At 45.2% G+C, this 16,627-nt stretch overlaps 1 long non-coding RNA gene across 1 annotated transcript; it reads left to right on the top strand.

Moving 5' to 3' along the window:
• Window positions 1-838: 838 nt before the first annotated feature.
• On the top strand, window positions 839-11,038 carry LOC121936978. The gene is made up of 4 exons (XR_006105062.1): window positions 839-1,483; window positions 1,583-1,804; window positions 5,003-5,108; window positions 9,512-11,038. It is a non-coding gene; the product is annotated as an uncharacterized LOC121936978 (long non-coding RNA).
• Window positions 11,039-16,627: the final 5,589 nt, after the last annotated feature.

The raw sequence follows: 16,627 nt of genomic DNA, 5'->3' as shown, positions 1-16,627 counted from the left end.
TGAATAATAATAATAATAATAATAATAATAAGGTTTTATTTATATGCCGCCTTTCCCGTAGGATTAAGGCGGCTCACAAAATTTGAAAAAATGCAACATACCATTAAAATATATCCCATTAGTTACCTTCCCCCCCCATAAAAAATCCTCTCACTAAAATAATATTAAACAGTCAACAGTTAAAATGATCATAATTAGACATAAAAATAGATTAATAATTTGCCCTCACCTTGATGTTGCTTGGCTGCCGATATCTTGATTTTCATCTGCGAAACATTGGAGAGCATGGGCTAAATCCGCATGAATTTGTGCAAACTGTGCAATCGCGGGGCTGAACTTTTGCAAAGCCAAAAGCGTTTGGATCGTCTTGGCGCTGAGGTTTCTGGGCCAAAACCTGGGATTTTGCGGATGGCCCTTGCTGATGTCATTCAGCATCATGCATTAATTACTAACTAATTAATTACTGTTGCTCACAGCTTGACATTCAAAGACACGCAGAGCGAGAATAATAAGCCTCTTTGGAAATTAACATAGAAATCTAGTTTAAAATGGGGGCACTGTAGAAATAACCCAGTTTGAGAGCGCTTTAACTGCTGTCGCTCAATGCTGGGGAATCCTGGGAAGGCTAGTTTTGGGAGACATTTGGCCTTCTCTGTCAGAACTCAGGCGAAAACATAAACTACATTTCCCAGGGTTCCCTAGCACTGAGCCAGGCCAGTTAAAGTGCTCTCAAGATGGATTATTTCTGTGGTTTACATTGACCATTATATGTGTAAAGAGAGAGCCTGGCCTGATTCTTCTTCTTTTGTTCCAATCTTTGTTGCACAGCTGTCATAATGCAAGCTTCGAAAATGAATTTATGGCGAAACGGCATGATCCTGAGTCAAGCGGAGCAATTTTCTGGAGCCAGATCGGCTGTTTCAATGAAGCCGGCTGCTGGGATTTACTCATCTGGCGTGTAAGTATTAATTTATGAAGCCGGTGATTAAGGAGAAAGAGATCCAGCCTCCGTCGAACCGGGAAGAATCCAGTTTCCCTTCCCAGCCATAACTCGGGTGTTCACCTGGAAGGCCCCTGAAACCTCTCCTCCAAAAAGCCTTCGAATTTAATGACCTGTCAAGCAAACCCTTCAGTTTGCAAAAAGTTGGATTCAAGAAACTTTTCGGAGCGGATGTTGTCGGCCCTTGCTCCTCCCATAGGATTTTCCTGACCCAATTATTTAGGATCCTAATGATTTTTCCAGCCCACGAAACCCTCCGTCCTTGACTATTTTGACCAGCACTTTGTTGATTTTTCTGGGAATCACTCACCGCCCAGGATGATGGGCTTTGCGTGCCAAAACGCAACTAGAAGAATAATAAGAGTCCGACCATTTTGGTTTTGTCGTTAGAAATGTTTAAAAGGTTATGAAAGCAACACCTTCCTGGGACAGATAACGGATTTATAGCCCCACAATGATCCCGGAGCTGAGAAAAATGTTCCTGTGAGTTAAATGTAGAAATATCCCCTTTTTGCCTAACGTTGTGGAGCTGGGTTTGCCCAGATCTGCTCATTTTGTGTGTTTGTGTTGTTGTCATTGAAGGGAAAGAAAACAAGGCATGAGACATCCTAGTAGTTCCACCGGTCGAGTTTGACAACGGCCCTAAAGAAGACATTCCTCTGCAAAATCTAGCCATATCCAAGGTTTTTGCGAACACCAACAGTTGGGAACTTACTCTAAAACTCCTATATGTTTTCCTCCTCCAACGTGGCCATGATCCTATTAGTTAGACTCAACTAGAATACCTGGATCAACCTTTGAAGGGTAAGTTGACAGATAGGTAAATGCCATTGATCCAATGGATCACCCCTAGCTGAGAACGGCCAATAGGATCCAAGCCTATATTCATCAAAGAAGGTGAGAGTCTATAGTCTATTGATTTCACTGGATCCATTTGGGAAAGATACTTTATGTATTTATTTATTACTTATTTCAAAGATTTACATCCTCTCTTTTCCCCACAATGGGATCCTAGGTGGCTAAATCTCATTGAGGCAATAGGTCAACTCTGTGTTTGGGATTTGCTCCTAACTAGAATAGGCTCACTGGATCAATTTTGGAAAGGTAAGTCAAGACACAGGCAAATCCCATTGAGTCAATGGATCTACTCTACCAGTGAGACCCAAGTTTGTGGTGGAGCTCCTCTATTGCCATCAATGACAATGGTGGGGTCCGATCATCATTGCTGCGACCGATGATGCCACCAAACCCTACCTTTGCAGCCTAGTAGCACCCCAACCAAAGTATTTATGGGGCATTGGAGATGGAGGTGTCCCTAAGTGTCACTTTCCTGGTCATGGGCTGCATCCCAAACAAACCTCTGGAGATACTCCTTGAGGCCTTCTCATAAATGGTTGTTCTTAATTGTTGTCCCATGACTGAGAGAGCACTCTGGACATCATTTCCCATTACAGTACCTCAGAAACGCTTTGACTGGGATGCAGGTTTTGGGGTCCAAAGGTAGGTTTTGAAATCCACGTTTAGTTATTCATGTGAATCTCCAGCGGTTATGAGATTATAAATCCAGCTTTTGGACAAGATGCAAGCCTTTGTCAATGAAGGAAGAGTCCAGACGTTCCTACTCAGTTGGTTAGTCTCAGCTAGAGTAGGCCAATGAATCATTCAGTGGTAAGTTGACATAAAAGAAAATCCAATGGGTCAGCTTTAATTGAGACTAACTACTAGGTTTTAGGTTGCCTTTTGAGTCCTCAAAAACAGAATACAGGCCAATATCCTCAGCATTTGAGGCAATTTATTAAATTATCATGCACAAACCAATAGAGCATTGCAGTTAAGACAAAAACCGCCACCTACTTTGTGCTTCAGCAAAAGCCTTCTCTCTCTAGCCTCTTATCCTAGTATAACAACTATTTGCCTATGATATACTAACCAACTATCTATCGGGCTGCTATTGCCTAGAGAGCAATTTCTCTCTTCCTTTTTGTCTAGCGGTACAACGCCAACCGTCTTCCACCCGGGATCAACAAATCCTGTGGAACTGATAGAATCGAAGAGTTTGGCAAGTTGAGGGCTCCTCCCTGAGTAATGTTACTTACTCCTAACAAGCGGCAGAACTGGCTCCTTCCCTCCCTTTCGAAGGATCAAGGATCCAACAATCTAGCTGCCATAAATCATTGGTAGCTTTGGAATCTGAAATCAAAGCCAGGTGCTTCTCTGTGAGTTAGAGGTATTGCTCCCAAGGATAATGGGAAACATTTGCAAAGGGTGTGTCAGGATCCAGCGTTGGGTAGTAAATGCTGTTATTCCACCAGCTGCATTTTTGTGCGGAAATTGCACAAAGGGCGCTATCCTATTTAGGATTGTGTAAGTCCAGGTACGCCAACACTGTGCAAGACGTTTCACTCCCTCGGAGGTTCTGCAAGCGTTGTCCTCCATGATGCGCATAGAGTTTGATTGCTTTTTGCACGCCATCCAACATTTCATGGTCAGATGGTCAAATTGAGGCTGTCGTACTTTGGCGACATCATAAGAAGGAATGACTCTTTAGAAAGCATTCGTAGGCTGGGAAAGGTAGAAGGGAGCAAGAAAAGAGGAAGACCCCACGCTAGATGGATAGACTCAATCAAGAAGGTCATGGGCATAGATTTGCAGGACCTAAGGGGAGCAACGGAGGACAAGAGGCCTTGGAGGTGCCTCATCCATGGTCACCATGAGCCAAGGTTGACTCAAAGGCAACTAACAACAACCAACCTAGAGATGGTCCTTGAAAATGAGAGACTCAGAGCCAGGTCCTGAGATCCGGCAAAAGTAGACATATACATATTGCATGTACAGTATGCATATATATTTCATATATATACATGTAGATACATATACAGTATAGAAGGAGAAGGCAGGCTCTGCTTTGTTTTTTCCAGCTCAGTGGAAAACCGAAGAAGGAACCAGGAGGAAACTGAGCCTCCATGAACCACACATAAGAGTTGCTTCTTGCTCCGTCTGCAGCCTTTGTGATGCTGGGATGGATTTTCTTCTGGCCCACAAGAAGGAAGGTGAACAGGTGTCCCTCTCTATATCTATGTGCTCATCCCATATCCATCCCTGAGCATGTTCTGGAGCCTTTATCTGAGAGGGAAGGGGTCCCTTTGCCCAGCAGAGGGCACCCGACCCTTTCCAAACCCAGCTTCTCCCTTCCCTTTCCTTCTGGCCAGAGATGGTCCTCCTGGCTGACCGCAGGGAGGACATTCTTGCAGAGAAGCTGCTTCCCAGCTGGCCAGAGGAATGGCCAACTGAGGTTAGAAGTTAACATCGGACAGTATGGAGCTGGCTTTCCAGCGGAGACATTTCTGGGCTTCTCTTTCTGCTTTCCTCTCCAGAAAGCGCTTCGCATCAGTTGCCTGTTCTTCCTCAGGAATAACTTTTGCCATCTTGACCCCATTCTGCTGTTGCTTGCCATGCGTTTCCTGGCTGAAATCTTGCAGGGTATGGGAAATCTTTCTCCAAAACCTCCTGTGCAGATGTTCACTTTTAAAATACCTCTGCCTCCAGCTGCTCATTGCGGATTCTTATGTATGTATGAATTTATGTATGCACAGTTTTATGGTGGTTGCTCACAGACCCTTCAAATTCCTAGGGTCGCTTTATAAAATAAGATTAGTTAAGAAAGGCATGGCTAACCACAGGGCCACATCCAAAGGGCTGCCAAACACATACATTGGGAAATGCAAAGGAGGGCATGTCTACATGGGCCAAATGAAGCAGGTTCACAAACACATTATTATTATTATTATTATTATTATTATTATTATTACACTTTATTGATATAGCACTATTGCAACTTCATGCCCTTAGTCCTTATGCAGGACCCTGATTCGAGGCCAGTTCTGCATTGCATTCACCCTTTCTCTTCCTTAAACCAGCATAAAACAATATACCTTTTACTCTGGGTTTTTCAGAAAAATGTTGTGCCATCTTGTGATACTGACACAAGTTGCTTCCTCTGAGGTTACAACAAGGCACCCAGCCAAGTGGTCAATGCTGGACACTTTATTTCTGATGCCAGAAGGAGCAACGATGGACATCTATGTTGACAGCCACCTGATTTGCAGAGGTAAGTGGGGGAATTTGGGGCAGCTCTGGGGCCATAATCCTCCAGGAGCACCTGGAGTATCCAAGCTGACATCGATGAGCACTGCAGACCTAAATACGAATGGCATTTTGACATGTATCCAGCCCATTGGAGGTATGCAGTGTTGCCAGAGATGGAAGATAATAGGCCCAAGGAGAGTGTGAGATTGCAGTTAGAGTGCTGAAATGCAACAAGTACAAGCCGTGATCACATTTGCTCCCTCATTGCTTTGCACATGGCCATTATATCAGAGTATCAGTAGGTGGTGCACAGATGCACTTGCCTTGATCAACTAATTAACACATGTGCGGTGATTAAAAGCCCTTGTTCCCAGAGGAGATGGGCTTCTTGGATGCCTCCTCAGTGGTTTCAGTGCAGAGGCTTCCTCCGAAGTCCCTTGGTTCAAGGACAGCCGACAAAGTGTCCTGGGAGACTGGAGTGTCCTCTTGCTGGTTTGTTCTTTGATATCATTGTTCCTGGCATCCAATTTCTGCCCATTTGAGAGGGTACTTGCACATTTCCTTGATGGGTGGAGGAAAGATGTCTGGATACATCAGTGCATCAATCAACCCCAGGCATCAAGTCTATGAAAGCTCATGCTGCCAATTTGTGAAAGGTGTTGCAAGATCCCTTTGCATACTGATTTTCCAAACTCACACTGCCAGGTCTTTGGATTAAATAGAACAAGGGATCTTGCAGCATCTTTGAGACTAAATGAAAGAAGGAAGCTAATAGCATGAGCTTTTGTAGACTTGAGCCTACTTCATCCGTTGCACGGAGTGGAGTGCCACACAAGTGTTGTGCCACACGACCGACATGTAATTCCACATTCGGAGATTTGCACAAAGCAGCTCCAGTGCAGGATTGCGTCCCAGGGCTGATTTGACATCCCTATACACCCCTGTTAGACTATTTTGGCCAAAGGCGCCCTCTTCTTTCATGGGCAAAGGATGCATGCGCCTTTGCTCACAGCCCATACTTTCGCAGCACAAGCAACACCCCGAGTGCGAACGCTCTCATGTTCTACTTTGGACAGCCGCATAAATCACGGTTGTTTAGCCTGCATTTTTATGAGCCCTGCTCATGTAGCTGTGGCCCTAGTTTCTATCTGTGCCATCTTTCTTATTGGCTATTTTATCACACTCTTTTTATCACTCACTGTAGTTAATGAAAACTAACACATTTTATGGCAGAAGGTTTTTGTGGAGCGATGTGTCTTTGCGTCGGGTGCTTCGCTCTCTTTTCTTGCCCTCAACGCTTTGGTTTTCTCTGGGCTCAGGAGGATCCAGAGGAGGAATGATCCCTGTGACTTCTCCATAACTCTGGAGGAAAAGGAGGAGATGATGAGGATGATGATAATGATGGTGATGATGATCATGATCATCATCCTCCTCCCTTGTGTTGCTTGGCCACACGTATCTTGGTTTCCGCCTGTGGGATGTCGGAGGACGTGCTCAAGAAGACCTGAGCTGAACTGAAATGTCACTTAGACTTGGCAAATGTCACTCCTGGGCCTGTTTGCTCAAGAGAGAGTCAACATCACACAGAGACCTTTGAGACAACTTGCTCCCCTTGTATTGATTTTTAGAAAGATTGGTTTAGACAGGAACATATGAAGTTTTTCCTTGTTATGAATATTTCCCCCTTCTTTTTTTCATTTGCAGTGAGCATTTATTGAGCATGGAAAGTGGCCTTGCATCAGGTCTTGTTTGTCCACTTCGCTCAACATCGCCTTCTCCGACTGAAGGCGTTCTCAAGGGTCATAGGCAGAGGCATGCCATCAACTTACTCCTTCTTTCCCAAAGTTGGCAAGTCTGTAGTTTGCATCTAGGACCCTCTGGGTGAGATCCTATATGCTCCTCCATGTGCCACCCCCATATCCTCATAACCAAGGAGACTCCCAGCAGCATCAGATTATATTTCTGCAGCCTAAGTATTGGATTATTTCTGCCGTGTACTTTGGACTCGAGTCTAATTTTCCATCCTTTTGTTTCTCTCCTTTCCCATCCTTGGGAGAATAATAAGAGTTACGAAGTGTTCCCCTTTGCAAATAAGGACTAGGGGCACCGAGAGCAATTATTCCTGTTCTTAAACTATATAGGCTGCCTTGGCACCAGTTTGTAAGCAGAAACTGCAAATACAAGAGCAACGAAAAACAGGCAAAGGATGCTCCAAGGTGTTCTGCTGCCTGGAGCAAAGGCCAGAATGGTGGCTCCTCATTCCCAGCCCAGTTCCAGGCGCAGAACCAAACATCAGGCGCCATTTGCAGCAGATGAACCTGGCTTCAGTCAGTGTGGCCACCTCCTCAAATGCACCCCAAGGCATGGGGCAGGATCGCGATGTACCAGCTCCATGTCCCTGAAGGAAGGCTGAAACAGCAAATTCAGTTTGCAAAGCCCAGCCTGGTTTCATTTGTCTCCACTCCAGTCATTTATACAGCCATTTATTCCTCCCTTTGTGCAAGATGCGTACTTTTGCTCCCTTTTGCAGCGGCATCAATAAGGGGGTACTGGGGGTACAGACCCCACCATTCCTGGGTCCCCATAAGTCGACAGGTGACCTGAAAGGCCATAGATCCACACACATAGATCCACAAACATGGAATTGGGGTCCATGTTCTTTGTTTCCACTTGCGTTTTCTCCCTTTTTGTGGGCAAGCGCTATCTCCGCAGGCAAAGAAATGTTGTGGCTAAAAGGCAAGGCCATGGAAGCCCAGTCCTTGGCCCAAAGAACAGGGAGATGAACCAAGGCCAAAGGGATGGATTTGGGGAGGCTCCTTGTTCCCAGAGGAAGGAGAAGAAGATCCCAGCAAAAGGGAGGCAAAGGCGGCTCCCTCCTTGCTGCCCTTCTTCTTCTGGCAGAGGAAGGTATTTTCATTCTGGCAATACGTTTTGCAACGCAGGAGCGTTCCTCAGCATGCTCCACTACTTGAGTACTTTGCTTTTAAGTGGAGGCTGATGGCCGTTGATGTCGCTGACATCACTATTATCTGCTCTGAGTCGCACTTGTCGGAATAAGGCCACACTCTCCCACATTTCACGGATGCAACCGGAGGCAGCAGTTGGCTTTTGCTTCAGCCCACAGAGAAGGTCAAGAGTCTGCTCCTTCTCCTTTCCTCTGATGAGTTATTCCACTGAAAACTACTTTCCCACTTTGAACTCAGTTTGCAGAAAGCGAAGTAAGCCGAGGGAAAATGGGGAAAGGAGAGAGAAACCTCCTCTTTGTTATTGTTTCTCTGCCTGTCTCCTCTACCTCTTCTTCTTCTTGTCCTCTCTTTCTTCCTCCTCTACCTCTCCTCTCTCTGTATCCTCCTCCTCCTCTCTTCCTCCTCTGTTATTATCTCTCTCTTCTCCTTCTTCCTCCTCTTCTTCATTTCCCTCTTCTCTTCTCCTCTTCGTTATTGTCTATCTCCTCTCCTCCATTTTCTTGTTCTCTTTTTCTTCCTCTTCCTCTCCTCTCCTCTCTTCTTCCTCATCCTTGTTACTATCTGTCTATCTCATCTCCTCCTCTTCGTTTTCTTTTCCTTCCTCTCCTTTCTCTTTGTTATTATGTCTCTGTCTCTCTTTGCTCTCCTTCTCTTCCTATCCTTCTCCTCTCTTTCTCCCTTCTCTTCCCTTCCTCTTTCTCCTACTCTGTTCACCTTTTCCCAAGCAATTCAGCCATAAATATATTCCCACTTCTTTGTGGCGGAATAGAGCATGTGCAGAGTTCATTTGCTTAGCCTTGGCTGGAAGATGCATGACCCATTGCAGCCCAGAAAGTCACCTTTGCATGAGAAAAGAGGCAAAGAAATACTTCTCCTGAAGCTTAACTTTCCTGAAGCTAATCTCATCCTGTGTTTTCCTTTCTCCCTTTTCATTTCACCATTTAATAAGCAGAGAGTAGGGTTTGTTTTTGCTTCCAACGTGGAAATTAATTTCTACTCCTATGTAAATTTCAGGTTGCGTGTTACAGCAAAGGAAGGCAAACAATATGGATACTCTGTTCTTTTCACAAAGTAATGAGAGCACACACTGCCTCCTCGAGACGCACAAACACACACATCGATGTGGCTGCATGCGCTTGCAAACCCACAAGCAAAACGACTTTCCTTTGGAGTTTGGGACTCTCTGGAGCTCGTTTCGGGGTCAGATCCCGGATAACTCCCTTTATTTATTAGCCAGACCCTTCGGAGAAACCTGGACTCCTTTCCCAAGGCCATTCTCTTTGAACGCACGTTGTGTGTTGTGTGTCTGTTGTGTGTGTGAGTAATCTGAAGGGTCAGCAGTTGGTTGAAGAAAACAGAGTCATGTGTGTCTTTAGAAGGTTGTAAACAATTATAGAAAGGGAAGATTTGTTTTGCAAAAAGCCCCACCCCAAAACCTCATTTTTGTTTTCTTGCAAAGGCTGCTTTGGCAAACAGAGAGAGAGATGGATGGAAAACAGTCCTTCCAGGAACAGATCAACACCTGACCGATTTAGACCCTTTGAGGAGGAAGAGGAGCAGGAGCAGGAGGCAAGATGTGCAAATGCAAAAGAGCTGGGGAGATGCTTAAACTTCCATGCGCTGATCTCCATGCTTAAGCCAGGGAATACATAGGAATACATGGTGTCCTGGAGACCTTCAAACCGCTGTGGTGTCCCTTGTTTTCTTGGCCAGGTTTATTCAGAAGACGTTTGCCATGGCCTTCCTTTGAGGCTGAGAGAGCATGACTTTCCTAAGGTCACGCAGTGGGTTTCCATGGCTAAGTGAGGATCTGTACCTTGGTCTCCCATATAGTCCCTGTCCAATACGCACGCCATTTCTGCACTTTAGCTCCCTTGCTATGGACTGTCCAGTTATTTCCAGCCTTTGGAGAACCTATCTTTGGGTTTTCTTGGCAAGATTTGTTCGGAGGGTCATCCTTTGAGGCTGAGAGAGTGTGTCTTGCCAAAGGCCACCCAGTGGGTTTCCATGACTGATGGATAGTTGAACCCAGGCCTCCCAGTTTCCAAATCCAATGCTCAAATCACAACTCCATGTTGGCTGTGTTTATTGCAAGCCAATAGACTGTTTATTGTGTTGCATTGCAGCAAAACCAACAAAGGGTCACACATTCTCTCTTCTGTAGGTGCCTTAATTATGTCCACTATTTCCTAATTGCAAAAGCAAATATACCTCTCTGTCTGATGGAGAGCATCCACCTTTCGCTCAAGATCAGGGACATGGGGTGCACCAACGATGTGCAACATTGGCATTCAACGCAAGCGTCGCATAGAAAGGTCCGTACTTTAGCACTGTGTGCGGAGATTAATTCTGCAGAGCTCTGATGTCGGATCTCAGCGAGAGCTTTATGGCATGAAATTTAAACAACATTTGGCACAAACTTCCATAGACTTCAGCCTCTTTGTCCACAAAAGCGGAAGCCAAAGAAGCCTTGCTGCCAGCCTTCAAGGTGCCACTAAACTCTTTTTGCTGCTTGTTTGCATCCGCATCACTTTGAAACTTGGAACGCTCTGGTTTTATTCTTCCATCGATTCTGTCCCTCATCGCCTTTGTCCATACTAATGACTCTTTGGTCCTAGCAATACAACGACAAACAGGCGACAGCTTTGGAGTTTCTTACTTTGAAGAGGAACCAGAGATGAGGGTAAAGGAAACTACAGTCTGGCTCCCATAGGCCCCAAAAGAAATCCTGGAGGAAGATTCATTAGCGTAATGGACCTGTCAAATGCAAAGCTTGGAAGCCTTGATAACCTGAACAATTAAGTTAAGTGCTTTTAAAAGACGAATGTTCAGGGTGCATTTGGAAGCATGGGCCCCAAACTGTTCTTGTTGGTCTCCTTCTTAACATTACTTCATATAAAACTTGCAAATAGGTGTATTCTAGCACAGTGAGATCAGACACCCAAAAAGCCAGAATCCCTGCTTTTGTCCAGATCATCTCCTTTTTGTTTCACGCTTTCTCTTTCCCAGGCCCTTGAAATATAACGTAGTTTTAAAATTGACTCCAGATGTCATCTTTTCTTCTTCTTCTTTTTTAATTGTCTGCTCCCCCTTTTTTTGATCTCATTTTGAACTTGCACTTTTGGAGTTTTTGATGCCGCACCAGATTTAGAAGGAGAGGGTTTCCAAAAATAAGAGGGAAACACATGGACTGATGCAGCCCAGGGCTGAAAGCGTATTCTATGGGCGGCTGTTGCCAAGAGGAGCTGCGCACGGAGGCACTGAAATGGAAAACAACACTTGCCTTTCCACCCAAAGAACATGGCTTTGCATCTGGAGGAGCCCATCCTGGCCTTTCCAAGAGTAGGGTTGCGCCATGGGAGGCTGAGGGCTTCGGAAAGGGGATTTGGATGAAAACAGTCTAGGAGGAATCCTCATTAGCCACAGATTTTTTATCCACAGATTCAAGAAAATATTTAACAATATATAAATTCCGAAAAGCAAACCCTGATTTTATCATTTTATATAAGAGACACAATTTTTCCATGCCATTGTATTTAATGGGACTTGAGCATCTGTGGATTTTGTTACCTAACTAGGGGGGATCCTGGAACCAAACCCCAGCAGATAACAAGGTCCCACTGTAATAGTAGTAGTAGTAGAAGTAACAGCAGTAACAATAACAATAATAATACTCTATTGCATCTAATGGGACTTGAGCATCCAAGGATTTTGGTGTCCGTGGGGAATCCTGGAACCAAACCCCAGCAGATACCAAGGCCCCCATTTGTACAGTGGTCCCTAAATTCGCTGGATTTAGGGGTGAAGGTCTTCATTGAATGTGGAAAAACCACAAATTAAAAAAAAGCACTATCCTTTTTACATAAGCGAACACCTCTCTAGGAATTTCCAGGTCCTCCAGTGCAACTCTATGGCCAGAAGTTGATCATAGGATCACACTGGAGGACCTACAAATGTCCAGAGAAGTGTTTTCTCTAGGAACATCTAGGCTCTCCAACACAACTCTATGATCAAGTTCTAGCAGATTCCTAGAGGGAACATATTAAGCAAACGTGCAAATAATCAAACCCTAAACATCAAACCCACAAATGTGGCGGGCCAACTGTATATACATATATCCTTGAATGTATGTATGTATATATACATATATCCTAGATTTTCTCCCACTGAGGACCAGAGGAGAGGATCCCTGAAATCTGGGAGCCTTAAAGGAAAGAGTGGGGTTGCACATAGTTCAAATCAAAAGAGCATGGCTTTGGCTGCAGTGCATCCTCAATGCGCCTGTTCTGCTTGGAGCATCTGACTCACAGTTTCCATCCCTTCTGTTGCTGCTGAGAAAGACCACAAGAGCAAAGCCGGGCTGGGAATTCATGTCCGCTGCGCCCCTCGCGCATCATCGGAGGGACCCTTTCCCATCTTTCCTGGGGAGGCATCACCTTGTCAAACACGGGCGCTGAAACAATTTCCATTTTAAGCGGTCTCACTTTGTTGGCTATTAAGAGGCTTCACTGTAGAAGTCGAACCCAGAACAGATGGCCATCTGGGCTTAAAACAAAACCAGATTTGCCATGCTGGGTTGATTTGCGGCTGTGTTTATATTTGACTTGGCTGGAACCCTGTGGGTTAGTCTTCCCTAAAATAGATCCACTGGATTCATTGTTGAGAGGCAAGTCAAGGGTAAATCCAATGTCTCTCTTGTTTAAGGGTGGACTAAAGCAGAACCATAGAGGAAAGGGCCGCACCGTGTGGGGATACGCAACTGAAATATCCCCAAGAGATGCCCAACCAAACCTCTATTGGAGGATCTCCAAAGAAGGAGAGCCCACCACCCTCTGAAGGAGCCCAGGGTCCAATCCGCACTGCAGAGTTAATGCAGTTTGACACCGCTTTCACTGCCATGGCTCCATCCTTTGCAATCCTGGGGTTTGTAGCTGTAGTTCTCTGAGAGAGAAGGCTAAATAGCTCACAAAACTACAAACCCCACAATTCTGTATCATTGAGCCACGGCAGTTAAAGCAGTGTCAAAGTGCATTAATTCTGCAGTGCGGATTAGGGCAATATTCCACCATTGAAGAGCTCTCAGCTTCAAGATGTTCTTCCCAATGTTTACATGGAACCTCTTGTCTTGCAATTTATTAGAGTGCAGGGTATAAACACAATATATTATTATTATTAGTAGTAGTAGTAGTAGTATTTATAGCAACTCTATGAATGATTCTAGTCCAACACTCAGCCCGCCTTTCATTGCCTATCATCCATTTGACCTTTTAGCAGACCACGCTCTCCGTCGAACAACAATTACAAGTTCAAAATCCTCATCTGTTTTCATACTACAAGGTGCTCCAAATACTTTTCTGTTGTAACTCAGCCTAACAACCTCGGCTGGTTTGTTGGATCTGGATTTTTGTGGCTTGGGTTGCATTGTTTTACTTACATTTTAATTTGAAGCAACATTAACTCAACATTAGTCCCAACTCCAGTTTAGCAACCGCTTGGAACAAGTGAGGTTTACCTACATAGTGAATGACCATTTAACAATTGAGATGACTAATAGGATTTAGTCTTGAATGGTATGTGAGCCTCGACTTTTCTTTTTCAGGTGTCTTAAAATTAGCATTTGATAAATGAATGAAGCAACCAACTACTCCGAGTTGACAATCAGTCTGCAGTCTCTCTCCTATCTCAAGTACTGTATGCGTCACAAAGCCAAGCATTGATCCATGTCCCTGTTTCCATCTCATTTTGGGGGTGGGATTCCTCCATAGATCCTCACAGCAAGGTTACTACATTTGCATCTTCGCTTCAAGCTCTGAGGAGCAGAGGCGCATGGTTTCCTTCGACCCGAAATCCGGGGCGGATTGTGTCAAGTTGACCCGACTTGGCCGCTTGGCAGCACCGGGTCAAGTGTTTATTGTCGTTTGGCAGTTGACATTAAACACAGCTTGGAAGGAGAGAACAGCAACTTCACAACAACATCCATCACTCCTTTTGCAACACTTGCCGGGTGACTTGAGCCCCGAAGGAGTAAAGGGACTGCGTTCGCCCATCTTTCCCTTTCAAACGTCATCCTCCGATAAACTTTCCGTACGTTAAGGATAGGAGGCAAGGAACTGAAGTTGTGTATCAACCGAAACCTATGTGAATTCCAATAAGGGACTGTAGGAAAGCCCATCTGGTCTAGTGCATTGGGCTGTGACTCTGGAGAATAGGGTTCGAATCCTAGATCAGCCATGTAAACCTATTGGGTGACATTGGGCAAGTCACACTCTCTCAGCCTCAGAGGAAGTCAATAGCAGCAACCTCCCTCTGATGCAAGAAAACTCTAGATAGCTGCTCCTTGAGGTTGCCATAAGTTGGAAACATTGGATTGCATAGAATGGAGCCTCGGCGGTTAATGCGGTGTCAGTCTACATTATTTCTGCACAGCAGATGCAGCCTTAGTCTGTATAGAAGTTGATCAACAAATCAATAGGGTCTACTATGTATTGACAATTGAGTCAATGCATTTATTCTACCGGGACTAACTCTGGCATAGGAAACACAGGGCTTTCCAAATGTTGTAGGGCTTTACTACGCCTAGTAAGCAGAGTTAAGGAATGCTGGAGTATGCAGTCCAATAGCATTGAAAGGGCCACCACTCCCACCCCAAAGTAACCAATAGGTCTGAGGCCAAAGTCAAAGGCTACCAGCTTACATATCCCCAAGGAGGAAACTTACTTCGCCCCATTATATTGTAGTGGGAAATAGGAGTGACCCACCAATCTGTGGGGAATGGCCCACCCCAAGTGGCCCAAGAGGCCACTTATTAGTTAGCTCCAACTAGAGTAGACCCATTCATCAACTGTTGAACTGTGAGTAAACACATCCCTGAATCCAAGTGATGCAATGGGTCTCATCATAATGGGACCAAGAACAGAATCCAGGCCCAGATGCGACGCTCCATCACTTCAACCGCCCAAAATGGCGGCCTTGATGGTTCCCTCTGGAAAAGCAGAGGACCTGGCGAAAAGAATAGTCCCATGGATCCCATATTTAAACCTAGTTTCCCCATGTTTTGTTCCCCAACATGGAAACAAACAGCTCATCCAGCATTCACAGAAAGGAGCAGATTTTCACAGCAGGCTGGCCCTGCGCCACTGGAGTCATTTGAGCATTTTTCGCCGCTGCGTTTATAGTTTCCCACGGCCAAAAGTGTTACTTGAGTTGCACATGATCTGTGACAAGGGGACATTTTGGGCCACGGAGCTCAGACGCTGGGATTCGGAGCAACGAAGCCCTCGCCTTTCCTCTCACTCTGGATCCGAGGGCTAATTTAGCCTTTTCGGCCAGTCCCTTGGGAGCCCAGGAAGACGCCTGGAAACATATATATTTATATAGAGATCTGTGTGTCTGCAAATCATTTGCTGTGATGGTAAAACTTGGGCGGCTGAGTCAGTGAAGGGGAGCAAGGCCACTCCAAAATGCAAGGCTGACTGGGGCACTTTCTCAGGATGCAGCTGTAAGTCCTCTTGCTCCGGAAAAGAGAAGAGATGCAAAGGCTGACCAAGAATCCCCAGACTTAGCCATACCAAGTATGTTTCTATACTGCTTATCAGTGAACTAGCACTCCCTAAGCAGTTTGCATTGTACAACCCAATTGCCCCCAAGAAGCTGGATACTCATTTTACTGACCTATGAAACGACTTAGGAACGACTCAGGGAGCTGGGGATGTTTAGCCTGGAGAAAAGAAGGGTAAGAGGTGATATGAGAGCCCTGTTTAAATATTTGAAGGGATGTCATATTGAGGAGGGAGCAAGCTTGTTTTCTGCTGCTCCAGAGAATAGGACCCAATGGAGCAATGGATGCAAGCTCCAGGAAAAGAGATTCCAGCCCAACATTAGGAGGAACTTCCTGAGAGTAAGGGCTGTTCGACAGTGGAATGCACTCCTTCCTCGGAGTGTAGTGGAGTCTCCTTCCTTGGAGGTCTTTAAACAGAGGCTGGATGGCCATCTGTCAGGAACGCTTTGATTTGGATTTCCTGCATGGCAGAAGAAGGGGGTTGGACTGGATCAGGGCCCTTCTTGGGGTCTCTTCCAACTCTATGATTCTATGATTCTATGATTCTATGAAAGATTGGAAGGCGAGTCAACCTTGGAGCCCTCCTCTAGGATCGCACTTACAACACTGTGGCTGTAATGCCAACATTTAAACACTGCACCATCAGGGCTCCTTATGGATGACTTTTTATGGTGGTCCTTCCTGAATCCTGTTGGCCAATGGACTGAGGAGACGGAAGGGTCAGCGGATGGAGAAGGCGAAGAGAGCCATCATTAGGAAGACCTTGGAGGTCTCTTCCACACCCCTCTCCCATTAAAAATAAATCAGATTTTATTATTATTATTATTATTAACCTTTATTTATAAAGCGCTGTAAATTTACACAGCATATACAGTACATACAGTCTTTTTAATTGGACGGTTCCCTGCCCTCAGGCTTACAATCTAAAAAGACACGACACAAAAGGAGAAAGGAGTGGTGGTGGGGAAGGGGCCTCTCTAGTAGGATAATACATATAAAAGACATAGCAATATAGGA

The sequence above is a fragment of the Sceloporus undulatus genome, chromosome 7 (genome assembly GCF_019175285.1).
Source record: "Sceloporus undulatus isolate JIND9_A2432 ecotype Alabama chromosome 7, SceUnd_v1.1, whole genome shotgun sequence".
Classification (NCBI taxonomy): Eukaryota; Metazoa; Chordata; class Lepidosauria; order Squamata; family Phrynosomatidae; genus Sceloporus; species Sceloporus undulatus.
This window is presented reverse-complemented; position numbering and strand designations above follow the sequence as displayed.